The sequence below is a fragment of the Lactuca sativa genome, chromosome 8, assembly GCF_002870075.4.
Source record: "Lactuca sativa cultivar Salinas chromosome 8, Lsat_Salinas_v11, whole genome shotgun sequence".
Taxonomy (NCBI): Eukaryota; Viridiplantae; Streptophyta; class Magnoliopsida; order Asterales; family Asteraceae; genus Lactuca; species Lactuca sativa.
The window spans coordinates 342,140,900-342,154,715 of record NC_056630.2 but is presented as its reverse complement, the minus strand read 5'-3'; positions in this window follow the sequence as shown (position 1 = coordinate 342,154,715).

Here is a 13,816-nt window from a genome sequence, read left to right as displayed (position 1 = left end):
GAGTCGAAGTTTATCCGTTCCTTTTACCTTCGGGATAAAAGAGATATCTGTGGGCCCCTCGATGATTTGATGATGACAAATGGAAGTGCTCGGCCGGGCCAGGATTGATTTGATTTGTTCAATTAGTCAGTCGTCATAAATCGGAAATCGGGAAACAACAAATGGACAGAGAGAAAGATTATAATCCATGTCTCAGTCCATATGATATCTAGAATGGAGGAATATATGATCCCTTATCTATTGGACAAGTCACTGACAAAGGTCAGAGTTCATCGACAAGGTCAGAGTTCGACAGAAGCTTTTGAGAGCTACGATTGCCGGTTGGTTCCTGAAGTCATACGCAATAATAGTTTTAGACTTATCCAAGTGGGAGACTGTTGGATTAATGTCTAAGTCCATAACTATATTTGGTAAGACTTGACCCGACCCGGCATGGTCCATTTGGGTTGCATACCATCATGCACTTGAATGAGAGAAATAAGACACTTATGGTTATTAATATATTATAAGTTCTAGTATATTAATAATAAGAATAATAAGATTATTTAATTAGTATTGATCAAGAATTAATCTAGGATTAATTAAGTGATCAAAAGAAGACTAATTAAATATATGGGTTGATTGTGTAAATCATCCATACTTGTATAGTGGGCTAATGGATAATCAAGTTGGGCTAAAACCCATAGGATGGTCCATGGATGCTCCATGGTGTATTTGAACCCATGGATCCAAGGAAATGGAAAGTCATGACAATTAGGGTTTTCCCTAATTGTATAACTATATAAGCATCTTATTATTGAGGAAAAATCGGCCACTAGAGATAGTGAAGAAAGGGCTAGCCGATTTTGAAGAGTGTAGAATTCTCTCAAATCATTCTAAGTGTTTTGATGATTGTGATTCCATTTGAGGTGTCACACTTGGGGCACTAAGCACTCAAGCTTCATGAAGACTTACTACATCAAGAGGTATGTATTCTATCTTGCTATAGTTATTGTTTTGTATGCTAGATTAGGATAATACCTTGGAATATCTTATTTGCATGTATAATAGAGAAAACATAGATCCAAGGTATTTAGGGTTGCATGTACACTTAGGAGTGTTAGAATGCTCAAAACCCAACACTATACTAGCATGTTGTTCTAATGAAACTGAAACTGAACAAATAACTTGTATGGGTAATTTGGGAGTACTTACTTGAGCTCGGCTGATCGCATGCACCACACCCTTATCTCGTTTAAAAAAATTTCCTTTCTTTCTAAGTGCTTTTAAAATTCTTTTATAAAACATTTTTCTTTTTAAAAACCTTTTATTTTTCCTTAGTTTGAGTTCAGATACACCCGGAAGTGTATCCGAATCCCTCAAACCAAGTCTCTGATACCAACTTGAAACGACCCAAAAATACGACCCAAAAATTTAATTTTTCAATATAACCAAAAACCATAAATCTGAGTATCATATCATAAAACCACACACTATGTTTCCCAACCATAATAAAAATACTATGACGAAGACTATATCATAACTGAAACATATCATAATCAAGAAACTGAATCAACTCCCAGGATAAAAAACTGAAGTTGTGGTGTGTGCAATGCCATCATCCCGAGCTCTTGCCTTTGCTTGTGGAAGTACCTGAAACCAAAACTAAAACTATAAGCACGAAGCTTAGTGAGCTCCCCCAAACTACCACATACCATGCAATAACATATAAAGCACATATTATGGCCTTGCCCCCTCCATCGGACCGAAGTCCGAAGCTGACTGACTGGGACCTTGTTGTTGGATTAATGTCTAAGTCCATAACTATATTTGGTATGTACTTGACCCGACCCGGCATGGTCCATTTGGGTTGCACTTCACCGACACAATTTATATGGATAATCTTTTGAGAATAGTATGTTTATGATTAATATTAATATATTATAAGTTCTAATATATTAATATGGAATCATATTATTTAATTAGTATTGATCAAGAATTAATTTATAATTAATTAAGTGATCAAAAGGAACTAATTAAATATGGACTCTTATATATATGGAATGGGCCAAGTTCATTTAGGTTGGGCTAAGCTTTCATGGATAGTCCATGGAGTGTTTAACCCATGGATCCTAGGAAATGAAAGGTCATGGGTATTAGGGTTTAACCCTAATCCTCTATTCTATATAAAGATGTCTTTGGTTGGTGAAATTGGCACTAGTGTGGATACACTAAAGAAGGGCTAGCCAATTTCACTAGAGAGAACCAAGTAATCATATTCTCTAAAGTATTCCAAGGTGTCTTGGTGATTTGTGATTCCACTTGAGGCTTCCACACTATTGGGGCTAAGCTCTTAAAGCTTGAAGACATCAAGCTACATCAAGAGGTATGTATTCTATCTTGTTACATTCATAGTTTTTGTATGCTAGATTAGGATAATACCTTGGATGTTCTTATTTGCATGTATAATAGAGAAAACATAGATCCAAGGTATTTAGGGTTGCATGTACACTTAGGAAGTGTTAGAATGCTCAAAACCCAACAGTGGTATCAGAGCCACGGGTTCTTGTGAAAAACCAATTATTTGTAAAATTTGAATAATTTGCTTTATGAGTTGAATTAGGTCAAATTTAATAAAAGATAAAATAATATGATTATTTTATTAGTTTTAAAAGTTTGATCTAAAGAGTTTTATTTTTTGAAACCTCCATAAGTTATGGATATGAAAAGGTTTTAAAAAAAAATTGATTCAAAGTTTTTTTGGAGTTACAAAATTTGGTGTTAACGTTTTAAAGGATTCCATAACTTAAGAATAAGTTATGGATCACCAAAAGTTTTTTGTGTTACCTTGTTTTATGAGTGAATTTAGATTAATGAATAAAATTATGTGATAGTTGGTTTTAATCCAAATTAATCTAAGAATTGATTCTAAAATGTGTTTTTGTAACTTGTCCTCAAGTTATATGAAAAGTCACATTTAAGAATCATAAAACTCATAAAAATTGGCAAAGGTTACAAAAAGAAGAGTCTAGTTCTAATTAAATGGTTTTATGACTCCATAACTTGTCATCAAGTTATGGAGGACCAAGAGTCTCTTCATTTAATAAAATAAAATAAAATAAAATAAAATAGAAGGTGTAACCTTAATTAATTCCATAAGTTATAAAATAAAGAAAAGTTAATTCTTTTATTAGTTTAAAGTCTTCCATAACTTGTCCTCAAGTTATGGAACTTGAGGAGTTTTTGGATTAAAACTACTTTAAACACATAAGTTATGGAATTAATTAGTTTTGAATAGTTTCAAACCTTGCCCTCAAGTTTTGGAATTTGTAAAGTTTTCACTTATGAATACTTTAATTCCATGTTAGCCCTTAGAATTTTGAAAGTTAAAATTCAACCCTTATACTTTATAATATTATAAGTTAATAATATATATATGTATAAGAGTAAAGTCAGTCTTACCGCTAGTACGCCTCATTCACGAAGCCGGTCTATAAGGTGGGTATAAGGTTGTTGCCTATAAAATGGCAACTTAATGGGTGTCCACTCTCACCCACCGCTTGCTTGACTGGTGGAGGGTCGTTAGCCGAACGGGTTTGACAGGACTAGAATTCTCCCTTCATTAAAAGTATTAATGATAATACTAAGTAACTAAACTCTTAATAATACCCAATCTTAGTTACTTAGGAAAAATGTGAATAAGGTGCTAATCCATGAAATTACACTTTGCACTTTGTTTAAGTCGGTTAGTGGAGCGTGTGTGGTTAACCGGCACACTAACTCGTATTTAACAAGGTAGGCAAAGGGTAACTTAATGTTTATCATAGTATCGGTGGAGCGTGTGTGGTTAACCGGCACATCGATTGAGGGGTAAACACTTAAGGGTACCAAGTAATTTGCATGGTTAGTTCACACCTTGTTTTGTGATCCTCGGTATCCCAGTCACAAAACCTGAAGGGCACACTCGAGATTGAAACATGCCTTTGAAAAGCTCAATGAATCTCAAAGATCTAGGAGTTTCAAAACCAATTAAAACCTAATAATTCATTTCGTTTATCTTGGTGGAAATTGGTGAATCGTCATTCACCTACCTTCAAATATTTTATAGCTTGGATTACGGCATACCTCTTCTAAGTTATAAAATAGTTTGTTGGGTCCTAGCCTTAATATTTAATATTGGGTGTCATATTAAGGACTTTAAATCAACTATCTTGAATATCTCCCAAAAGATGTATGTAATAGACACCTATGATCTTCCTAAATCTAGTGAAATAAGGTTTCCTAAATGAAGATGATGTCCTTTGGAAATCATACTTCTTTCACCTCCTCCAATTATTCTCCCCAACCCACAAGTTCTTGAAAAGTTTAAGGTCACTCAAGCCCTATTGGCAAGGCAAGGGCTAGGTGTGAACACATCTTGGAGATGTAGTCACATATTGACAAGCCGGGAGAGTTGGGTGTCAAAGTCTTGAGAAAGTTGGTGGTTCAATCACTTTCAGAGTCACATAGTGAGTTCCTTTGGGACACCTATGAAACAGACTATGACAAGACCCTTAATGATCTTATCTATTTGTTAAGATCAACTTCCTTAAAACTTGATGGACATTGACAATAGTGACACAGGATATCCAGAAAAGCATTCTCTTCCCAATGAAAAGGGATCGGCCATAGTCAACTCGGTTGACCAAATGGTAAAGAGAAAAACTAAGTCTGTGATAGTCCTGTGCACCTTTATCAAAGGGTCCATATGTTTATATTGCCAAAGAAAGGGGCATTGGTTGCGAAGCTGCCAAATTTACCTAAGGAGGTTAAAGTCAATAAGTTTGACTCTACTTCAGGTAAAGTCCACTATCTAACTCTGCTAAGTTTCTATTCTGAGATTCTTATTACATGATGGGACTGGGTCACATGTTGATGTTTTAAGAATCAAAGAAAAGTGAAGATACTTAAAGAAAGAATATGCTGAATTTGATCGCGTAGATGGTTTTCTATCGCGTAGTTTGAAGATCGGATTCTTGAGCAACTTCTTAGGAGTTATGAGATATTGCTTAGGAATAGATAACAACAAGTTTTCATATGGATTGTAAGGATAAGTTTTTCCGCAAAGTTTTAAAATAAAAGAAATTTTTTTTGATTTTATTTATTTTAAAATATCCTTACAATGGCTTTTGAGGAAAAATTGTTGCGTATATGATTCCATTAAGAGCAAGAGTGGAAATACGAAATTGATTCTTTCATTTGTGGTAATGTCTAGATTTACCAAATAAGGAAAGATTCTCATCACCCAAGTTTCAATTGGACCGGAACTTGGAATCATGCAAGTTGTATAGCATGATGAATGAGAACTTTCAAGTTTTGGAAAATTAAGACTAATTACTCGGCCACATGGATGTGTGAGTCAAGTAAAGGACTAAGGGATCAAGTACACATTCTTGTGCACTGATTAAGTCCACCACAAAAGATTGATAAGACTATTCGTCATAGTTTACTAAAGCTCAGTAAATATGATTATACTTACAAGCTTAAGTGTAACTCTGAGACATTGGAAAAGGTTCCAATGTATGGCAGGGCGAATAAGAAGAATCAAATTAGGCAGAAGGATAAAAGTTTCTCATATCTGAAAAGATGGGAGAGTACTTTAGTATCAATTTTGTGATCATCTTAATGATTAAGAAACCATATCAAAATTAGTTCTCTAAGGAAATCTTAGTGCATTCTTATGACTAAGAAGAGGAACTTGAATTGTTGAAATGGTTAAATCAAGAAGATGAGTCATACTTCGTTCCAATTGACTTGGAAGTATAGTGATAATTCTGGAAGGTCCATATTGACATAATCTGTAAGGAGGCAACTCTTGTTCAGAAGTGATAGTCAAAATCGAATCTGGAAATGTTTCAAAGTTAGAATTTTCAATCTATGTAAGATTAAGGAAACTTAATGCAAGAAGGATATTTCCAAGGAGTTGATCTCCTTTGGAATACTCTGTAATGATTGTTGCCAAGTCTTTGTGACTTTGTGCATAATCGTTACACGAGGATCAGTGCATATAAGTTTAGAATCTAACAGATTTCTATAAATGGCATGAATTTGGAATTCTTGCATTTGCAGTAAGGATTTGGGAGTGTGAAAAGAGAATCATTGAAGTTATGTTCAATTGATCTAGTTCACAAAGTAAAGATCATAGACAAACATAGTATGCATACTTGGTGTGTGGCATGACTAGTGTTTAAGAAAACATAGTGTACATGCTTGGAGCATGGGACAACTATTGTTTTAAATTCAAGAATAAAGTTGATAGTTGAAACAGTATACAATGAATAATGTTTAATCATATGGTGATAAATAAAAGGTGTTTTATTTATGTTCAAAGGGTTGATACCATATTGGATTCAATTATTATTGTGTTTCACTTTGCATGTTTTGACTTCCCGAATAAACTAGGTTATTCTTCCAGAATGACTAAGTTATTCAAACCATCCACAGTCGGTCATATGTTGGAAGTAGATATGAATTAAGACTGTCATGGGTTGGCTTGTAGAGGTCTAAGGTGTTGGACAAAGGGCTACAACACTCATGAGTGCTCATAAGTTCTGAGTATTGGATTCAACCCGCGCTCATTGGAATCACTTCATGGATTTTATCACGAGTGATCATGAGACGATAATATCTTATATTCTTCAAACCTAGAGATATGAGTTGTTACTATGAGTTGGTTGTACATTGATTGCACTAAAACGCATTTGGTAACTCGGTGCTATAAAACGTGCCTTTGTGTATGATTCAACAAGTAGTAGAACAATCCATATGAGTCGAAGTTTATCCATTCCTTTTACCTTCGAGATAAAAGCGATATCTGTGGGCCCCTCGATGATTTGATGATGACAAATGGAAGTGCTCGGCCGGGCCAGGACTGATTTGATTTGTTCAATTAGTCAGTCGTCATAAATCGGAAATTGGGAAACAACAAATGGACAGAGAGAATTATTTTAATCCATGTCTCAGTCCATATGATATCTAGAATGGAGGAATATATGATCCCTTATCTAATGGACAAGTTCGTTGACAAGATCAGAGTTCGACAGCAGCTTTAAGAGCTACGATTGCCAGTTAGGTTTGAAGTCATACGCAATAATAGTTTTAGACTTATCCAAGTGGGAGACTGTTGGATTAATGTCTAAGTCCATAACTATATTTGGTATGTACTTGACCCGACCCGGCATTGTCCATTTGGGTTGCACTTCACCGACACAATTTATATGGATAATCTTTTGAGAATAGTATGTTTATGATTAATATTAATATATTATAAGTTCTAATATATTAATATGGAATCATATTATTTAATTAGTATTGATCAAGAATTAATTTATAATTAATTAAGTGATCAAAAGGAACTAATTAAATATGGACTCTTATATATATGGAATGGGCCAAGTTCATTTAGGTTGGGCTAAGCTTTCATGGATAGTCCATGGAGTGTTTAACCCATGGATCCTAGGAAATGAAAGGTCATGGGTATTAGGGTTTAACCCTAATCCTCCATACTATATAAAGATGTCTTTGGTTGGTGAAATTGGCACTAGTGTGGATACACTAAAGAAGGGCTAGCCAATTTCACTAGAGAGAACCGAGTAATCATATTCTCTAAAGTATTCCAAGGTGTCTTGGTGATTTGTGATTCCACTTGAGGCTTCCACACTATTGGGGCTAAGCTCTTAAAGGTTGAAGACATCAAGCTACATCAAGAGGTATGTATTTTATCTTGTTACATTCATAGTTTTTTTATGCTAGATTAGGATAATACCTTGGATGTTCTTATTTGCATGAATAATAGAGAAAACATAGATCCAAGGTATTTAGGGTTGCATGTACACATAGGAAGTGTTAGAATGCTCAAAACCCAACACTTGTCCCCTCCATCGGACCGAAGTCCGAAACTAACGGACTGGGACCTTGTCCCCTCCATCGGACCGATGTCCGAAGCTGACTGGTTGGGACCTTGTCCCCTCCATCGGACCGAAGTCCGAAGCTGACTGTCTGGGACCTTGTCCCCTCCATCGGACCGAAGTCAGAAGCTAACTGACTGGGACCTTGTCCCCTACATCGGAATGGAGTCCGAAGCTAACCGACTGAACATAGCATAGCATAACATGTCAACTAGCATAAACACATACATCCTGTCCGAGCCACGGAGGCGTCAAACATACTAACTACTGTATTGGACCGGAGTCCTGAAACTACTGCTAACTGAACTGGCCGGCATTGTGGCCTTAGACCCTATTCCTACTAGAAGGAAACTCACCTCGCGAACTGGCTGCTGTGTGTATGGCTCTGAAAGCTAACTGCTGCTGCTCCGGTATCTCCCCGGCTACAAATCCATAACACACTCAATCAAATGCTAATCACTGCACTGGGGTAAAATGACTCTTTTACCCTTGGTCAAAGTCAACTCTCCTGATCAAAGACAACCCACAGTTGACCTGACTCGCCGAGTTGGGCCGCCAACTCGCCGAGTCCCTATTCTCACTTCTCAACCCTACTCGCTGCTACTCGTCGAGTATGGCATCAACTCGACGAGTTCCCTTTCGAATCTAAAACTTCAGGCAATCTGCATCCGACTCGCCGAGTCGTATGAACAACTCGACGAGTTGTTCTTTGGGCTAAGAAGATTGCCTTGGACTCGCCGAGTTGTATGAACAACTCGCCGAGTCCCTCCATTACTGAGTCTGACCTCAAACTCGCTGAGTCCACTCTACCACTCACTGGTCCCACTCGGCATCACTCAATAAGGGAAAAATCGGGGACTCGCGACTCCACTCGCCGAGTCGCTTGCATGCAGCAACTCAAAACTCGATTCTGCTTGAATCCAGTGTATGAAACATATAGATCTGGACTCCCTTAACTCGATTAGCACGTAAAGATTCTATCTTTACGTGCCCATATGCATCCATGAAGATAAAATAGCTCAAATAGCATAATAAAGGCTAGATCTAGGGTTTTCATACAAAGTATCTTCAAAAAGGCAATAGATCCGGGCTCTACAACTCCTAAATGAACAGATCTAAGGATATCTCGATCTACTAAGGCATCCATACAATCATAAGGCTTGATAAAGGCATCAAACTATTACTAGAAGAGTTCTAATGGAAATTTGAAGCATAAAAGGGGAGGAAATCCGAAGAATACCTCAATGGATTCTGATTTTCCCTTGAATCTTTGCTCTACACTTCTTCCCCTTGCTCCTTTCTTCTTCTTCTTCTTCAAGCCTTCAAAATATCACACAAGAACACTTAAATCACTCAAGGATGGATTAGGGTTTTCTCACAGCTCTCTGAGGGTGAAGGAGGCGAGATTGGGGGCTATAAAGTGGTTTAAATAGTGAGCAACCTGTGGATTTAGGGTTTCTTCCAGGCAGGAAGACTCGCCGAGTCCCGAATATGGACTCGCCGACTAACACGTGCTCGAATTTGTTGGATTAATGTCTAAGTCCATAACTATAATTGGTAAGACTTGACCCGACCCGGCATGGTCCATTTGGGTTGCATACCATCATGCACTTGGATAGACTATAATGAGAGAAATAAGACACTTATGGTTATTAATATATTATAAGTTCTAGTATATTAATAATAAGAATAATGAGATTATTTAATTAGTATTGATCAAGAATTAATCTAGGATTAATTAAGTGATCAAAAGAAGACTAATTAGATATATGGGTTGATTGTCTAAATCATCCATACTTATATAGTGGGCTAATGCTCCATGGATAATCAAGTTGGGCTAAAACCCATAGGATGGTCCATGGATGCTCCATGGAGTATTTGAACCCATGGATCCAAGGAAATGGAAAGCCATGACAATTAAGAGTTTACCCTAATTGTAACACTATATAAAGATATTATTCTTAGCAAAATCGGCGACTAGTATATTCAAGAAAGGGCTAGCCGATATCATGAAGTGTAGAATTCTCTCAAGCTATTCTAAGTGTTTTGATGATTGTGATTCCATTTGAGGTGTCACACTTGGGGCACTATGCACTCAAGCTTCATGAAGACTTTCTACATCAAAGAGGTATGTATTCTATCTTGCTATAGTCGTTGTTTTTGTATGCTAGATTAGGATAATACCTTGGAAGTTCTTATTTGCATGTATAATAGAGAAAACATAGATCCAAGGTATTTAGGGTTGCATGTACACTTAGGAGTGTTAGAATGCTCATAACCCAACAGTGGTATCAGAGCCTAGGCTTGTTTTCTTGTTATACCTGCAATAGAAGCTGAAAAAACGAATTTGGTGCTGTCTGATCATCAGACTCGGCGAGTCCATCAGAGGATTTGGCGAGTCCATGCCTAAAAATTGATCAAATCGATCCAACTCGCCGAGTTGGTTCATGCACTCGACGAGTTGGACCCCCAAACAGCATAAACTCGACTTTTTTGGCAAGAAATGGACTAGGAACATTACCCTAAGTTGTTTTTGAACTTATAAACTTGTTTTTGATGTGGTAATGTTCATGCTAATCCATTTTCAAAGATAATTGTCAATAGATTCATGTTTTGTATTAGTTTAAGGTTTAGACTAATTACATGAAAAAGTTTGATTTGAATTATCTTGTTCTTATGAGTTGCTTAGATTAATAGAAATGTTGAGTGAAATAGTTTTTTTCAATCCATTTTAATCTAAGAGTTGAGTATAAAATGTGTTTGTGTAACTTGTCTTCAAGTTACATGAAGAGTCACATTAAAGACTCATAAAATTCATAAAAGTTGCCAATGGTTACAAAATGAAGAGTCTTGTGTCATTGAATAATTCTTTATGACTCCATAACTTGTCCTCAAGTTATGGAAGTTCAAGAGTCACTTCATTAAAGGAAAATATGTAACCATAATTAAATCCATAAGTTATAAAATAAAGAAAAAGTTAGTTCTTTTATTAGTTTAAAGTCTTCCATAACTTGTCCTCAAGTTATGGAACTTGAAGAGTTTTTGGATTAAAACTACTTTAAACACATAAGTTATGGAATTAATTAGTTTTGAATAGTTTCAAAACTTGCCCTCAAGTTTTGGAATTTGAAAAGTTTTCCTTATGAATACTTTAATTCCAAGTTAGCCCTTAGAATTTTAAAAGTTAAAATTCAATCCTTATACTTTATAATATTATAAGTTAATAATATATATATGTATAAGAGTATAGTCAGTCTTACCGCTAGTACGCCTCATTCACGAAGCCTAAGTTAATAATATATATATATATATATATATATATGTATAAGAGTAAAGTCAGTGTTACCGCTAGTACGCCTCATTCACGAAGCCGGTCTATAAGGTGGGTATAAGGTTGTTGCCTATAAAATGACAACTTAATGGGTGTCCACTCTCACCCACCGCTTGCTTGACCGGTGGAGGGTCGTTAGCCGATCGGGTTTGACAGGACTAGAATTCTCCCTTCATTAAAAGTATTAATGATAATACTAAGTAACTAAACTCTTAATAATACCCAATCTTAGTTACTTAGGAAAAATGTGAATAAGGTGCTAATCCATGAAATTACACTTTGCACTTTGTTTAAGTCGGTTAGTGGAGCGTGTGTGGTTAACCGGCACACTAACGCGTATTTAACAAGGTAGGCAAAGGGTAACTTAATGTTTATCATAGTATCGGTGGAGCGTGTGTGGTTAACCGGCACATCGATTGAGGGGTAAACACTTAAGGGTACCAAGTAATTTGCATGGTTACTTCACACCTTGTTTTGTGATCCTCGGCATCCCAGTCACAAAACCTGAAGGGCACACTCGAGATTGAAACATGCCTTTGAACAGTTCAATGAATCTCAAAGATCTAGGAGTTTCAAAACCAGTTAAAACCTAATAATACATTTCGTTTATCTTGGTCGAAATTGGTGAATCGTCATTCACCTACCTTCAAATATTTTATAGCTTGGATTACGGCATACCTCTTCTAAGTTATAAAATAGTTTGTTGGGTCCTAGCCTTAGTATTTCATATTGGGTGTCATATTAAGGACTTTAAAATTCAACTATCTTGAATGTCTCCCAAAAGATGTCTGGTTTAGACATTTATGATCTTCCCAAATCTCTTGAAACAAGCTTTCCTAAATGAAGATGATGTCCCATGGAAATCATACTTCATTCATCTCCTCCAATTATTCTCCCCAACCCACAAGTTCTTGAAAAGTTTAAGGTCACTCAAGCCCTATTGGCAAGGCAAGGTCTAGGTGTGATCACATCTTGGAGATGTAGTCACATATTGACAAGCCGGGAGAGTTGGGTGTCAAAGTCTTGAGAAAGTTGGTGGTTCAATCACTTTCTAAGTCACATAGTGAGTTCCTTTGGGACACCTATGAAACAGACTATGACAAGACCCTTAATGATCTTATCTATTTGTTAAGATCAACTTCCTTAAAACTTGATGGACATTGACAATAATGACATTGGGTATCTAGTAAAGCATTCTCTTTCCAATGGAAAGGGATCGGCCATAGTCAACTCGGTTGACCAAATGGTAAAGAGAAAAGCTAAGTCTGTGATAGTCCCGTGTACCATTATCAAAGGGTCCATATGTTTATATTGCCAAAGGAAGGGGCATTGGTTGCGACGCTGCCAAATTTACCTAAGGAAGTTAAAGTCAATAAGTTTGACTCTACTTCAGGTAAAGTCCACTATCTAACTCTGCTAAGTTTCGATTATGAGATTCTTGATACATGATGTGACTGGGTCACATGGTGATGTTTTAAGAATCAAAGAAAAGTGAAGAAACTTAAAGAAAGAATATGTTGAATCTGATGGCGTAGATGGATTTCTATCGCATAGTTTGAAGATCGGATTCTTGAGCTACTTCTTAGGAGTTATGAGATATTGCTTAGGAATAGATAACAACAAGTTTTTATATGGATTGTAAGGATAAGTTTTTCCGCAAAGTTTTAAAATAAAAGAAAAATTTTGATTTTATTTATTTTAAAATATCCTTACAATGGCATTTGAGGAAAAATTGTTGCTTATAAGATTCCATTATTAGCAAGAGTGGAAGTATGAAATTGATTCTTTCATTTGTGGTAATGTCTAGATTTACCAAATAAGGAAAGATTCTCATCACCCAAGTTTCAATTGGACCGGAACTTGGAATCATGCAAGTTGTATAGCATGATGGATGAGAATTTTCAAGTATTGGAAAATTAAGACTGATTACTCGTTCACATGGATGTGTGAGTCAAGTAAAGGACTAAGGGATCGAGTACACATTCTTGTGCACTGATTAAGTCCACCACAAAAGATTGATAAGACTATTCGTCATAGTTTACTAAAGCTGAGTAAACATGATTATACTTACAAGCTTAAGTGTAACTCTGAGACATTGGAAAAGGTTCCAATGTATGGCAGAGCGAATAAGAAGAATCAAATTAGGTAGAAGGATAAAAGTTTCTCAAATCTGAAAAGATGGGAGAGTACTTTAGTATCAGTTTTGTGATCATCTTAATGATTAAGAAACCGTATCAAAATTAGTTCTCTAAGGGAAAATCTTAGTGCATTTTTATGACTAAGAAAAGGAACTTGAATTGTTGAAATGGTTAAACCAAGAAGATGAGTCATACTTCGTACCAATACAAGTCTTAGAGTCATACTCCAAGATTGTAACTTGAGTGATATGTCTTAAAGAAGGTTTAAAACACTTGTCAAATGTAGGAGTAAAAGTTTTCTACTGTTGTACATTTGAAATTGGTAAGTTGAGATGTTTTGGATAAAACAAAGACCAACTAAGGCCAATTATGTGAAGTGTTTGTCTTGATTAGAATCCGCACTATCTCTTGGATGTTTGACA